Raw genomic sequence first — 12,762 nt, forward strand, 5'->3', positions numbered from 1 at the left:
CGCCGCTCTCCCTCCGACACACTGGAGGGAAAGGTCAAACTAAAGGCGAGCGAGCGGAGAGGCCGGAGGAGCCGCGGCGGCCGCTGCGCGCCATGACGGACGCGGCCGAGGCTGCTTTCTCTCTGCCGACGCCGCCGGGCCTTCGGTCTCGTCGCGCCCCCTGCCTCCGCCCCCGTGTCCGCTCTCCGCGTCCCCTGCCCCCGGCGCTCGCGCGTCCCCGCGTCCCCTCCCCCTCGGCGTCTCAGGCGCGCGTCGGGCCTGGGGCGTGCGCCGGCCGGGAGCGGGAGCGGGAGCGGGCGCCCCAGGGTGGGGGCCGCGGCGGGCGGGCGGGCGGCCTCCCCGCGCGACCCCGACCCGCTCGGCGAAAGTCCGCCAGGTGAGTGCGGTTGGTGCGAAGAGGACGTCAGAGGACGGGCGCCCGGCGAGCTCAGCCCCCTGCCCGACCCCTTCCGGGGGCGCTGACAGCGCTCGGGACCTGGCCTCTGGGGGGCGTCGCGGGGCCTTTCTGGCGCCCCTGCCCCTCGGGGTCGGGCCCAGCAGCCGCAGGGCCTTGGGACGGGGGGGCGCGGCCACTGGCCAGGAGTTGGCAGGGCCGCCCGTGCGTGGGGACGGACGACGCGGGGCAGGTGGGCCCCTCTCCGGGGCTTGGTCAGGTGCGGGGCGGGGGCGAGGGGCCGAGCCAGGTGCGCGCCGGGGCCCGCGGGAAGCTCTCGGGCGATGTCGGCTGGCCAGTTGGGGGGAACTCTGCCCTCGGGACGCGGGGCCGTGCCGCCGCCGCGGGCAGCCACAGTGGCGGATGTCGGCAGGACTCGCGGGAGGCAGCGTGGGGGGGAGAGGGGCCGGGAGCCCGGGGTGGACGGAGCCGGCGAGGGCGCGCTGTGCGGCCGTCGCCAGGCCGGGGCGCGCTGTCTGCCGCCGGGGGTTATTTCAGGACTCACGGGGGAAAAAGTTACTCGGGGGAGAAGGCTCTGCGGGGCCGGTCAGACGGCCTTCCCGGCCCGTGCAGGAAATAGGTGAATCTTCCGCGCACACTGCCGCCCCCTCTGGGTCCACGCCCAGCGGACTTTAAAAATAATGCAAACTCGGAAGCCCCCAGACGACGTCGTGCCTGTCTGGCGAGTTTCGGGTGGCGGGCAGGGGCGCACCGAGATCCCGACCTGATGCAGCATCGCCTCTCGGAGCGGAGTGCAGTCAGCCGGGGTCAAGTCATCGCGGGGACCCCGGAGCTTCCCTGCGAGTACCGGGGCCAGCGCGCCCCGCCCCGCCCCCGCCGCCGCGACAAAGCCGTGCGGCCGCGGGCGCCGTCCCCTTTAAGTGCCCCCGGTTCTCACGCGCACCACCTGTTTACCGAGCGTCAGAACGAGTTAGCCGCCGTTCAACGGCTCCCCTCCGGCCGCTCCTGCGGGCCCCGCGCCGGCTCTCCCGGGGCTGCTTTCGCCGTCGCCCCTCCCCGGGAAATTTCACGAGTGGGGCTTTGGAATGGAGCAGGCTTTCCGAGTCGGGCTTACACGGATCACACCGAGGGCTGCACGTTTCAGCCTGGCCCACGAGCAGGGCTGGTTCGTGCAGGGGAGGGCTCGGCGGGGCCGGGGGAGCAGCAGGACACGCTCCCCCGGGAACGGGTGGTCCCAGGGGCTGCCGCGCGCGCACACCGGTGCCCTGTGGAGCCCTTCGGACACGTGGGTGCTTCTGTCGACTAAGGATCTTTGGTTATTTGTCTTTCAAAAAGTTCAGTCCGCAGAGCAGCCTCATTTTGAAATTGAGTCGTCGTGGCAGGCAGCCAGGGCAGCGAAGGTTCTGGGCGCAAGATGTCAGGGCGGCCTGCTGCGGCCGGGCCGTGCACCTGCTCTGCGCCGCGGGTCGGAGCCTGCCCGGGGCCGGACGCCCCCTTCCAGCTCGCTCGGTTGGCTGTCGCTCCCAGATGGCCGTGGACAGCCCTGGCCTGGGGCGCTTGAATGTTAGAACCTCAAACAGCATTTCCTGTGAGACGTGAATACGCGTTTGTTTATGTTTTTTTTCTTCCTTCTCTCTTTAAAGGAAACCCTAGAATTGGGCGAATCAGCACTTACTCAGCATATCCCCCTCCTGTAGGTCTCACTGACCTTGGTGGCATCATGGAGGTCAGTGGTCCTGAAGGTAAACCGGTCTTGCTTTCCTCCAGGTGATAAAGATACATGGGAAGGTGATCTAAGATATCCATATTTTAATTTTTTTTAAAATTAATTTTACTGAGCATTATTTAAATTATGGCCAAAAATAAGTTATTGATCCCTTTTGGGGACTACTTTCATATTTCTATTTTACATTAAAAACAGTCACTCAATTTCGTTATTCAACTTTTCTGCTCTCGCTTGTATGTTCTGCCACGGATGAACAGCTGGTTTTTGGATGATATTTTTAGAATTTGGGCCCAAGGGAGAAGGGCGGTAGTGAGTGCAGGGATGAATTTGTCCCGTGAAAGGAGCTCTGCTCACTTTAAGAAATTTGATATTTCGAAGTAGAAGATTACACAGTCAGTTAAATACTGGTTATGTTATTATATGGGAATTCCATATTTTACAAAAAGGGCTTGCTAAAAGGTTCCTTCAAATAATTAGTGCTTTTTAACGATACTTCTAAAATGTGATTTGACTTACGAAAAATAAGTTGGCGCATGACAATTTAGTAACCTTCTTTTGGCATAATATACGGTTTATCAGTGTGTCCCTTAAATTGTCTCTTTTCCAAAAATGTATGGGGGCAAAATTATTGTATCGATGGGCTTCTTAAATCCAAAGTTCTGCTACTTTTGTGCTCCTCATTAATGTTTTAACTGAATGGGGAAATTGTCATCTGATTTGTGCTTTTCCATTTAAGGAGTACATTGAAACCTAGTTAAAATGCCAGAATTTATGGTCAGGTTAGTCTGGTAACCTCTCCAAGGTAGCTGAGTTAACTGCGGTATCAGAAGCACTGTGTTACAAGATACTCGTGCTAGGATGGTGGTCCTGCAGGCCAGGCCAGCGAGGGTCAGACGACAGCAAATCTAAACCAAATAGATAGGGTCAAAAGTCCACATATAGTGAAAACCATTACCTTGAATTGTTCTCTAGGTGCAGATTATTCAGAATTAAAGGTTTGATTTTCCTAAGGTGCAGTTCTATTTGGGTATTACTTTGATTATTGGTATTTTACATATGAGGATTTTTTGTATGTTTTTATAGGATTACTTTTAAGTATATATTTATAAAAAGCTTTCCTTTACAGAAATTCATTTTGTTTTTGATGATTATTTGATAGTCCAAAGACTTTTATATTTGAAATAAGTGGAAATGAATATTTATTAAGCTGCTTCCCCAGAATGCGCTGATATGGTTGGAACATGGGATATAATTTATTTTTCTCTAATGTACAGTTATCTTTATCTCCCCCAAATTTATAGCAGAATAGTTGGCAATTTTTGCAAATTTAGGAGTGTAAAGTATGCCCAGAAATGATCCATCGAATGCTAAGTGTTGAGCTGGGTTTACAGCATCATTTGGGATAGTATTTTCCTTATAATGACGTTTATATTGTTTCTGTTTAAGTACCATTTCTAGAACATGCCGGTAAGTGAATATATTGTACATATTGGTCAAATGATGTATCGAAGGATTAAATTTATATCCTCTGCTTCTCTCCCCTTTTCCTCCTTTTAATAGTCAGAAATTGGTCTTCCTCCACATGCAGTGAGAGAACTTTTAATGCATGATGGCATGGCCCGGGGTGGTTGCTGGTTTGTTTTTTCTAAGTGCATTATCTAATACAGAAAAGTGAGATTGTTCTGTAACTCTTACTACGAGTTAAGCAGTTTTGAGGATTTGTTTTTCATTAATTTACTATTATAAAGGGGATGACACTTTAAAAATTCTCAAGACTATTTCAGTGGTTATGTTCCCTAAAACTATTAGTGTGAGGAACAGGGGAAGGTAAAGGTGCACAGGATTGGAGGGATTAGGTTAGATTGTATAAAGTAAATATAATTGTTTGCTCTCAAACATTAAATTATTAAATAGCTTTTCTGTAGGATTATAAACTTGCTGTTTCGTTAGCACTTCTCACCATGAAGAGTCAAGAGCAGTAAATTGTCAGGAAAGGCAAACGCATATCTTTAATTAGTTTTATGTGTTATTGCTGTGAGATTCGGTGGCTGTGAGAAAGATAAGTAATATCACAGTGGTGACCATTTTCAGTGATCACATTCAGAACTCCCAATTCTATAAGGTGGGAAAACAGGTACTTAAGTGGTAGGTGGGGAAGGATTTTTCACATAACAAAGTCATTGTTAAGAAAATTCAAGTGCACCGATCTTGAAAACAATTACATGATAACAATTGCAATCATAGACTGTATTTTCCAGCACTGTACCGGTTTTGGGTATTCTGTAGTCATTGTGTCTGATCATAGATTCTAACTTTTAGGTTAGAAAAAGTAATCATTTAAGTTATAGTTTAATTCAAGAGTCTAAATGCTGATCATTTATCTTCCTTTTTCTGTATTATAACTTTTTCTCATTCATTTTGAAGTCCTCGTACTATCTGCTTAGTTCTATATATGCCTAGTTCCGTGATTGAAGAGAAACTGCCAGAATGAATCCTTAGAGCTGAGAAGTTAGAATCACGATGGAAGAGGTATGAAGAATGTATAGAATGTAATTGTGTAGATATATAAATTTTCTTTGTTAAGGCAGTGGATTTTGTAAAAACTACCTAGTTACTGGTTTGAGAGAGAGAGAAACACTGATGTGCAGTCCCACTTACTTACACATCCATCCGTTGCTTCCTGTACATGCCCTCACCAGGGACAGAACCCGCAGCCCTGGCGCCTGACAGCTGGTCTGCCCAGCCAGCGCCTAACGCAGTGGCTGTGAAACTGTTTTGTAGAGTCTTCTGGAGGAAGCTGAGCAGGTTCACTCCAATTCCAGCCAGTGCCCTTGACTTTGATCAGTTTTAGCTGTGGAAGCTTGCATACGGTTTCATGGGAGTGCAGGGCGGTGGTGGCGAAAATAAGAAGTGCCGTAGCCGCTGCGGTTAGCATATGGGATGTCGTCGTGGTCCCGTTCAGTCCTTGCAGTGGCTGGCCGTGTTTCTTCCGACTCGGAAGCCTTGCCTTTATGTGACTGCAGCTTCGTGCCTCACCTCTCTTCACTGCTGCCCGTGCTTCCCCGGACGCCCCTGCACTCCGGTTCTCCTTCAGCTGCGTGATGCTCCCTAAGAGGAAAGCGTCACAGCGCCATGCCTTTGCGCGGGAACTGCCATCATTCCTGTGGTTACACGGAACTCTGTTCCCCGGGGACCTTGGTCACAGCTCCCTGAAAGCACTTATTTCATTGTTTTGTAACTCTGGCCTCCCTTGAGGGCGGAGACCATCTAACTTACTTTGCATCCACACTTATTGGTGTTCCTTAAGTATTCAAATGTCTGTTGAATAATTGCATTTAGAACTTGAGAAGTAGTGGAATTACCTTAATGCGTACTCTTTTGAATAAAACATCCCTGATGTAGCCTGCGCAAATGATTTTTAGTGACATAGTGTTAGGCATCATGCTAAGTATATGAAAGGCACCCAGTTACACATATCATGAAGTATAATAAAGCCAGACTATATATTACATGGAACTATTAGATTAGATTAGATTAGCTGCTGTTGGCTTAAATGAAGTGATGGATTGGATTTAGTCATCTGATCTTAAAAGTTGGTTGTAAAAGCATTTAATAATAATTCTATACAGTCTTGACTGCTCATGAAAAAATTTCTTCATATGTGATTAAACCTTATAGACTCAGAAAGATCTTCAAATATCAGTGTATATACTATTGTGATACCCACCCATAAAGATTAAAGAGTGGGCCCTGGAGCTGCCCTGCATGAATTCATATTCTTTTCCCACCTGTCCGTGGCTGTGTGGTCCTGAGCACGTTACTTAATCATTCTGCGCCTCCTTTTATCTGTAAAATGAGGATATCAATAATATTTTAAATGCTGTGATGAAGGATATACATGAGTTCGTGTATGTTGAGCACTTAAAAATGCCTCACAGAAAACACTTCACACATGTAACTACAATTAATTTCTAGTGGCTGCTTATTTAAACAACTGTTTATGGTGCATGATTTCCTTCAAATAATTGCTTTAGTACACAAGTGTCTAATTGAAAAGAAAATTAACTTTTATTTGGTTACTATATTTTAAAACTGGTAACTGTTTTATCGCCTTACTGACTCATTCTCCCACTTCCCAGTGGAACATAGACTGTTTTGGTTAGAGGAGTTGACGTGGGGGGTTTGAAACTGTGTTCTCCTGGCTCTGCAGCCGACCATTGTGTTCCCATGATCTTTGCAGTTCTTGGTAGTGCCCGCAAGAGAGGAGCGAGAGAGAAAGGAAGAAAAAAAAAGGAATCCCATGACAAGCGAAACAAGCCCTAACCTGTTCCAAATAAGCCCTAAACCCCATGCTCCTCGGTAGAGAGCAGGTGTTCGTTGCTCTGCTTCTCCCATTTTCCTTTACTTTTTGGCTTGGAAGAATAGATTTTTAAAAATCTGTATGTTCCTTCCAGAAAGGCACCTACAGACTTACTTCAACAAATCAATGAAACTGTTTTTTAAGCTCACATTTTAACTAAGTCCGTGCAGGGAGGGCAATAAGTAGGGCATGCGTAATTTATGTCAGTACAGTGAAATCCTGTTAAATCTGTCCATTTAGGGTGCAGAGGAATATTTACGGGAAAAAGAAAGTTGTATTCCAAGGTATTTCGCAAAGAGTGGTTATAATTAGAAATGAATTCCACGTAATACCCAGTGCGTCTTCATAGCCTGCTCTGACTTTCTCTTGTGTAGCAATTAAAACGTAGTGAGAAATTAGTGGGTAGCTTTGAAACATATTTCATTAAAGGAATTAAAAAAGCCAGTTTTGAGTTTACTGTGCTAGTCGGGTGATTTGAAGATGAGGACCTGGGCATTTAACCTTCATACACTGCTTATCACCCTTGGGGAGCCCAGGACGTGCAGAGAGAGTGTTTGGGGACCGGAAGCTGGAAGTGAGAGGGGCGAAGTGCTGGAGTTTGGAAAGGATAAGGAAACCAAAGAAGACATGAGCAAGGAACCCTTGTTAAATGCCAATGTACCTGTCTGCCATGGTAAATAGGAATACTGATTCAAGTTGATTGATACACTGGTATTGCCTTATAATTATACCGCTAGTTTAATATTAGCAAATTTTTGCTTGATTGCCGTTGTAGGAACTCATTAAAAATTTTTTTTTTTTTTGCACCTCCTTGGAAATTATAGGAGAAAGTCATCCGGGAAAAACAGTTTCTGGCATGCAGTTTTGACTAAGCCTGTTTGCTCTGCACGAATCAAGACACGGTGTCCCTGTCCCCGTTTAATGTTATGTACCTTGGAATTTCGTTTCCCTTCTGCAGCGTGCCCTTCTGTGTTTGTCAGGCCAAGCAACTTCTCATTTTGCTTCTAATTTCAGTTCTCGCTCCTTGCTGTTGTTATCAGTATTGGTATTATTGACTCAGGAAAGAGAAACACTGGTTGGGCATTTTCAGCTGCCTCAAAGATGTCTGGTTACCTAGAGGAGGCGGCTCGGTTTGTTCCGCTCACAGCCAGTTCAGACCCCTCAGCAGCTTCTCCCCCGTGTGGCCACCCACCCTTCTTGTTCTAGAAGGTGACCAGCTGTCAGAAGTAGCTTCTCTTTGAGCTAGACCTGTGTGCCCAGCTTTTGCTTACTGGTATGAGAAACCTGCTCTTCCTCCTTACACACGGTAACTCAGAGTGCTTGAGAATGACTGCCAAGCCCCACCTACGCCTTTGTGCCGCGCTCAGGGGAAAAGGCCCTGATTCTCAGACCATATGCACATGGTGCATGTACAGACCTTTCTCCAGCCACATCGATAAGCTCAAGACAAAGTCTGTTTGTCCGTACACCTCGTAAAACATGGCGGCCAGGACTGAGCTGACTCCTTCGGGTGTGGCCGGATGGTTGCCGAGTACAGCGAAGCTGTTATCTGGACACTGTCCTGCTAATGCCTGAGACTTGCGTTACGTTGTTTGGCAGCCACGTTACCCTTTGATCATATTGAGCTTCTGGTCAGCTAAAACCTTGTCTCTCTCTCTCTCATGTGAACTGCCTGACGTCTCATCTTCCTTATTCTTTCCTGCCCGTTGACACTTTGAAAGTAAATGCAGGATATTATGTATTGCATTACTATAAAAGTTTACATGAATTTATCTTTATCAGATTTCATCCCATTGGACTATCCGGATACGTGAGCTAACATTTGTATAATATGGTACAGTTTTCATGGGGCTTTCACAGATATTTTTATTTAATCTTTACAACAATTATCCAAGAGCCAGAAGAGAAAAATGATTTTCCAGTAAGTCAGGAGTTGGCAGACATAATACTTTTCTTGCAGGTTTTTGATTCCACATTCCATGCTCATCTTATTACTGTTCTCTTCGTAAGCATTTAGCCTGTCCTTTACTGTGTGGCCGGCACTATGTGGCTGGTGCATCCAAGGAGCAAGACAGATTCCAGGCCCTGCCCTTTGGTGTTTATGGCCTGGCCTATAAATAACGACCCCCGGTTACTGAGCACCTTCTGTCGGGAAGGCTCTGTGGTCAGTTGGATTATTGTTCAGAGTATGCGTTGCCCCTCTCTGCCGGGTGCCTTGCTGTAGGAGGAGTCTGTTTCCCACTCTGTTGACATCAGGTGTGGACCCCTGGCCTGCCTTCGCCAGTAAAAACGTTAGAGGAAGTGACCGGTCCCCCGTTTGAACGGACGTGCTGGGTTCTGCCCCGTGGCTCTGCCTCTCACCTCGCCGGCGTGCTTTGGCTCGGGCTGATCCAGGGTGGGGGAGCCTGGCGGAGGCCCATCCGTGGCAGACGTTCCGTGTAAATGCGACGTAAGTGCGTGTGCTGGGGGCCATTGGCTACCGTGGCACCACGTAGCCCGGGCAGCGTCTGAGTGAGCACATTGAAGGTGCTGAGCGGAGACACGGAGGCCTTGTCCTCGGGGAGCGCGCAACGCAGGGGCCGTCACTCACCCCGTGCCTTGTGCACGGGCGCCTTCAGCAGAGCCCTCTCGGACCTCGGGAGCATCTTGCTTTCTTCATCGTAGGCGTATAACAATTCTTAAATATTCTAGAAATTTAAAATGTAGGCAGGGAACTTGCAGAGTGGAGATGCTGATACCCAAAAGGGAACCAAAGGTCGGGAGTAAAGATACAAGTTCATATTTTAGGCACCACCTTTATGCCTTTGTCTGTCTTTGATCAAGTCATCAACTTCTCTGAGCCTCTGTTCTGCTCTTCCCGTGTAAGATGAAGCCATCCCGAAGTGAAGGGGGTAGGGTAAGTGAGGTGCCCCTCTCCTAGAGCTGCTGTCCTGGCAGGTGGGATGGCAGGTAGGACGGCAGGTAGGACGGGAGAGGCAAGCAATAAGCAAGTGACAGAACAAACTAGGTGACTTCAGGTCCTGGTGAGAGCTGTGAAGAGCATCAAAGAGGGAGATGTGACAAAGAATTAGGGTCTGGGAGCCACTCCCTAGGTAGGCAGAGAAGGCCTCTCTGAGGAGGTGCCATGGGAGTGGACCCCAGAGGGATTTGCAGGAACCAGGCATGTAGAGGTCTGTGTGACATGTTGTCTGTCAGAGAGAAGCCTGGAGATTGGTGGAGAATGGTAGGGAAGTCTAAAGCAAATACTAATTTATATCTTTCACATTTTACTAAGACTTGTTATGAACTTTATGCATTCTCAAAATGTTTTCTTATTTATAGTTAATGTACTTGTATGTTACACACTTGCATATATTTTCAAAAATAGTGTTTTGTGGATTCTGTCCTGGTGTGGCAGTTAACTAGCATAGCAGGACCAAACTTTGATTTCAGATACGAGCATGATTACTGGCTGCATAGAAGCACTCAGTAGGGATTAACGGGGCTTCATTAGCAGAACACAGCGCCGTTACAGTCATGGACTTACTGCCCTGAATGGACTTTAAGAATCATGTAGCCTTCATTTCGTTTTCGTAGAAGCAGCAGCTTAGATCCAAAGTGGTTAAATGGCTCACATTATGTAAACGTAAAACGTAAAGTGAGCCTGGTTTTCATTATCCTCCCACTTGTGGGGTGAAAGGTTCTTGAGGTGAAATACGGACCCAGGGAAGAGACGGTGCGCTTTGCATTGGCTGCCTCCTTCGTTTCTCACTCACGTCAAACCTGTGGCATTTTACACTTACTCCTGAACTAGGGTGTTGGGGTGAATCAGCTGTCCCTCCCGTGGTGTGGAAACAGACAAGTAAACAGACGGCTGCCACAGAAGTTCAGAGCCGCGATGGCGGCGGGCAGGCTCGCTGTGTTGTGGGGGTGGTGATGGGCGTGTCTGCTTCAGGGCCTCAGGTGCGGAGCTGTTTGCCCGCCGAGTTGGAGGGGCTCCCCTGCGTTTCAGGGAAGTCCGCATGATGTTGCCTCAGCTGTGTGGCCTTCCCTGGGCTTTTTGGCCTCCCCGCCGTAGCCCCGGGCTAAACATAAGCAAATCTGGAGTCCCGTCATCAGGCTTTCCCTAACCAGTCCCCGCCTGACCAGTAGAACTTGTCCTGACAGCCCTTCTCTGTCCCTGCCAGTTCAGATCCCTGAGGCCCCAGCATGTACCCAAGGCCAGTGATAAGCCACCTTGATGCCAGCATTGTCTTATTTTAAATAGAATTGCATTCAGAGACGTATTGATGCAGATTTTATTCTTCATTTTTGAAAAATTCTTAAAATTGAGAAATCATTTTTTTTCTTGATTTTGGCTCATTTGCCATATATATATATGTATGGGGGGGCATTCAAGAAAACTAGCACATGAAATTCATTGTTGATGTGCTAGCATGTGCTGAATCTTAAAGGTGCCAGAAATGCATTCAGAGAACAGGTAGATAAAGTAGCACTGCTACAATTATGGAGAAGCGGGAGATACTTGTTAAGCCTTCCTCTTTCAAAAGCTTAAAATTTTATATATCACCCAAACATCATCTCTTGGACAGGTATGTTTATTCTTTCTCTTGTTTCTGTGTTATAAGGCTTGGTTAAAAAGCCAAGATATTAACTGTCTTCTACACAAAGTGTTCACATTTGTAATTTTTTGGTAAGATGCAATTCCATTCCCCTAAGCCTGTCTTAGCTTGAAAAATAATACCTTTTTCTACAAGGCGTGTCTTTGACATTGTTTCTGTATGTAAAATCAAAACCGGCAGATACAGCATACATTGACTGATATGTTGTGTGGAGTAGTAGACGGTCAGTTCCTGACGACTGTATGGTATTCACATAGAGTATTAGCCGACAACGTGTCTGACAGTCTGTTGTAACATGTGATCAGGCGCTCTCCATTTCTGGGGTCACATGAGGATAGAATGGTCCATCTCGTGGGCCCGAGGAGGAAGGAATTAGAATCTGAGACATATTTTCTATGAAGGGTGAATAAGGTACCCTCAGTGAATGATGTTAGCATACCTAGAAAACATCTTCAGCAGTCCTAAATGTCACACTGCCTTCTCTCGGGAGGTCTCTGCAGGAATTACTCATCCTTCTCGGCTGACAGTGGAGGCGTGTCGCACAGGTGAGAGCAGGCTTGGGAGCCAGGCGGTGGGGTTCAGAGCCTAGTCTGCCGGCGACTGTGTGGCTCTGGGTGGACTGCTTTCTGTCTCATGCTCTTCATTACGGAGAAAAAAAAAAAAAGGATAATACTAGTCCCCACCTACCAGAGCTGTTTTGAGGAGTAGATGAGTTAACATACGTGATACACTTAGAACACTGCCCTCAAGCATAGCAAGCGCTAGATGGGTGTTAATCGTATTATTGATGTGTGTCTAGAATACATTTTAAGTGGCTGGTTTTACTGGTGAAGTTTTCACAGAGAAGTTGACATTTGAGCTTGAAGGATAAGCAGGCTTTATAAAAATGAAATTCAAAAGAGGAAAAGCTATTTGAACAGAGTTGCAAAGAGGAGGTAAACAGTCTTCTTCCCTCCTTTTGACCAGCCACTTCGTGCTTCCTCCCCGTGCGCCTGCTGCTGAGCTCAGCGTTTGATGGACATGACGTTCCTACTTAATCCTCAGAGTGACCCTCCAAGATGGTATCTTCCATTCTCGCGTTTCAGAAGGAGCCGCAGGAAAGTGAAATCACTTCCCCAAAGTCACACGGTCACGTGCTGGCCTAGTTCTGTCTGACTATCAGGCTCAGGTTCTTACTTATTATGCAATACTGCCTTCAAAACAGTCGGCTGTCAGAAACTGATTCCAAAAACTCTTTTCAGAGGGTGGCTCTCCATGGCTGGAGTTCTAAACATTAACAGAATTGTGATCTTAAGGACGCTTGTGGTCGCTCTGTCCCAGGGAGAGGCTCTGGATGCCGGTCGTCTCAAATGGCTGCCGCGGCGTGCGCCGGCCCCGCTGGCCATGTCTTTGTTGCTGCCCCGCTCGCCGGGCTGTGTGGACGCACTCGTTTCTCCCAACTGAGAGTGATTGTTGTGGTCGTTGGAGTTTTTATTATTTCTTAGTAGAAATTGTACCCTTTTCCCCAGCGGCATCCCGATGGACTGGCTCGGACCGCAGCGCCTTTCACACGCTCGTGGCCCGGGACCGGCGGCCGTGTGAGCCCCTCCCCAGTCCTGACACCTCCGCTGCCCGCCGCGGCCTTTATGGTCCTGTCTCCGAGGGTCCTTCGGTATAGAAGAAGGGTGTTCTGAGTTCCGTT

The 12,762-nt window shown here is 48.0% G+C and overlaps 1 long non-coding RNA gene across 1 annotated transcript; it reads left to right on the top strand.

Moving 5' to 3' along the window:
• The first annotated feature begins 293 nt into the window (after positions 1-293).
• On the top strand, positions 294-12,495 carry LOC150003959 (uncharacterized). The gene is made up of 3 exons (XR_016512246.1): positions 294-376; positions 2,038-2,182; positions 12,048-12,495. It is a non-coding gene; the product is annotated as an uncharacterized LOC150003959 (long non-coding RNA).
• The last annotated feature ends 267 nt before the right edge of the window (positions 12,496-12,762 follow it).

This window comes from Furipterus horrens, unplaced genomic scaffold (assembly GCF_987537825.1).
Source record: "Furipterus horrens unplaced genomic scaffold, mFurHor1.1.pri manual_scaffold_7, whole genome shotgun sequence".
NCBI classification, from domain to species: Eukaryota; Metazoa; Chordata; class Mammalia; order Chiroptera; family Furipteridae; genus Furipterus; species Furipterus horrens.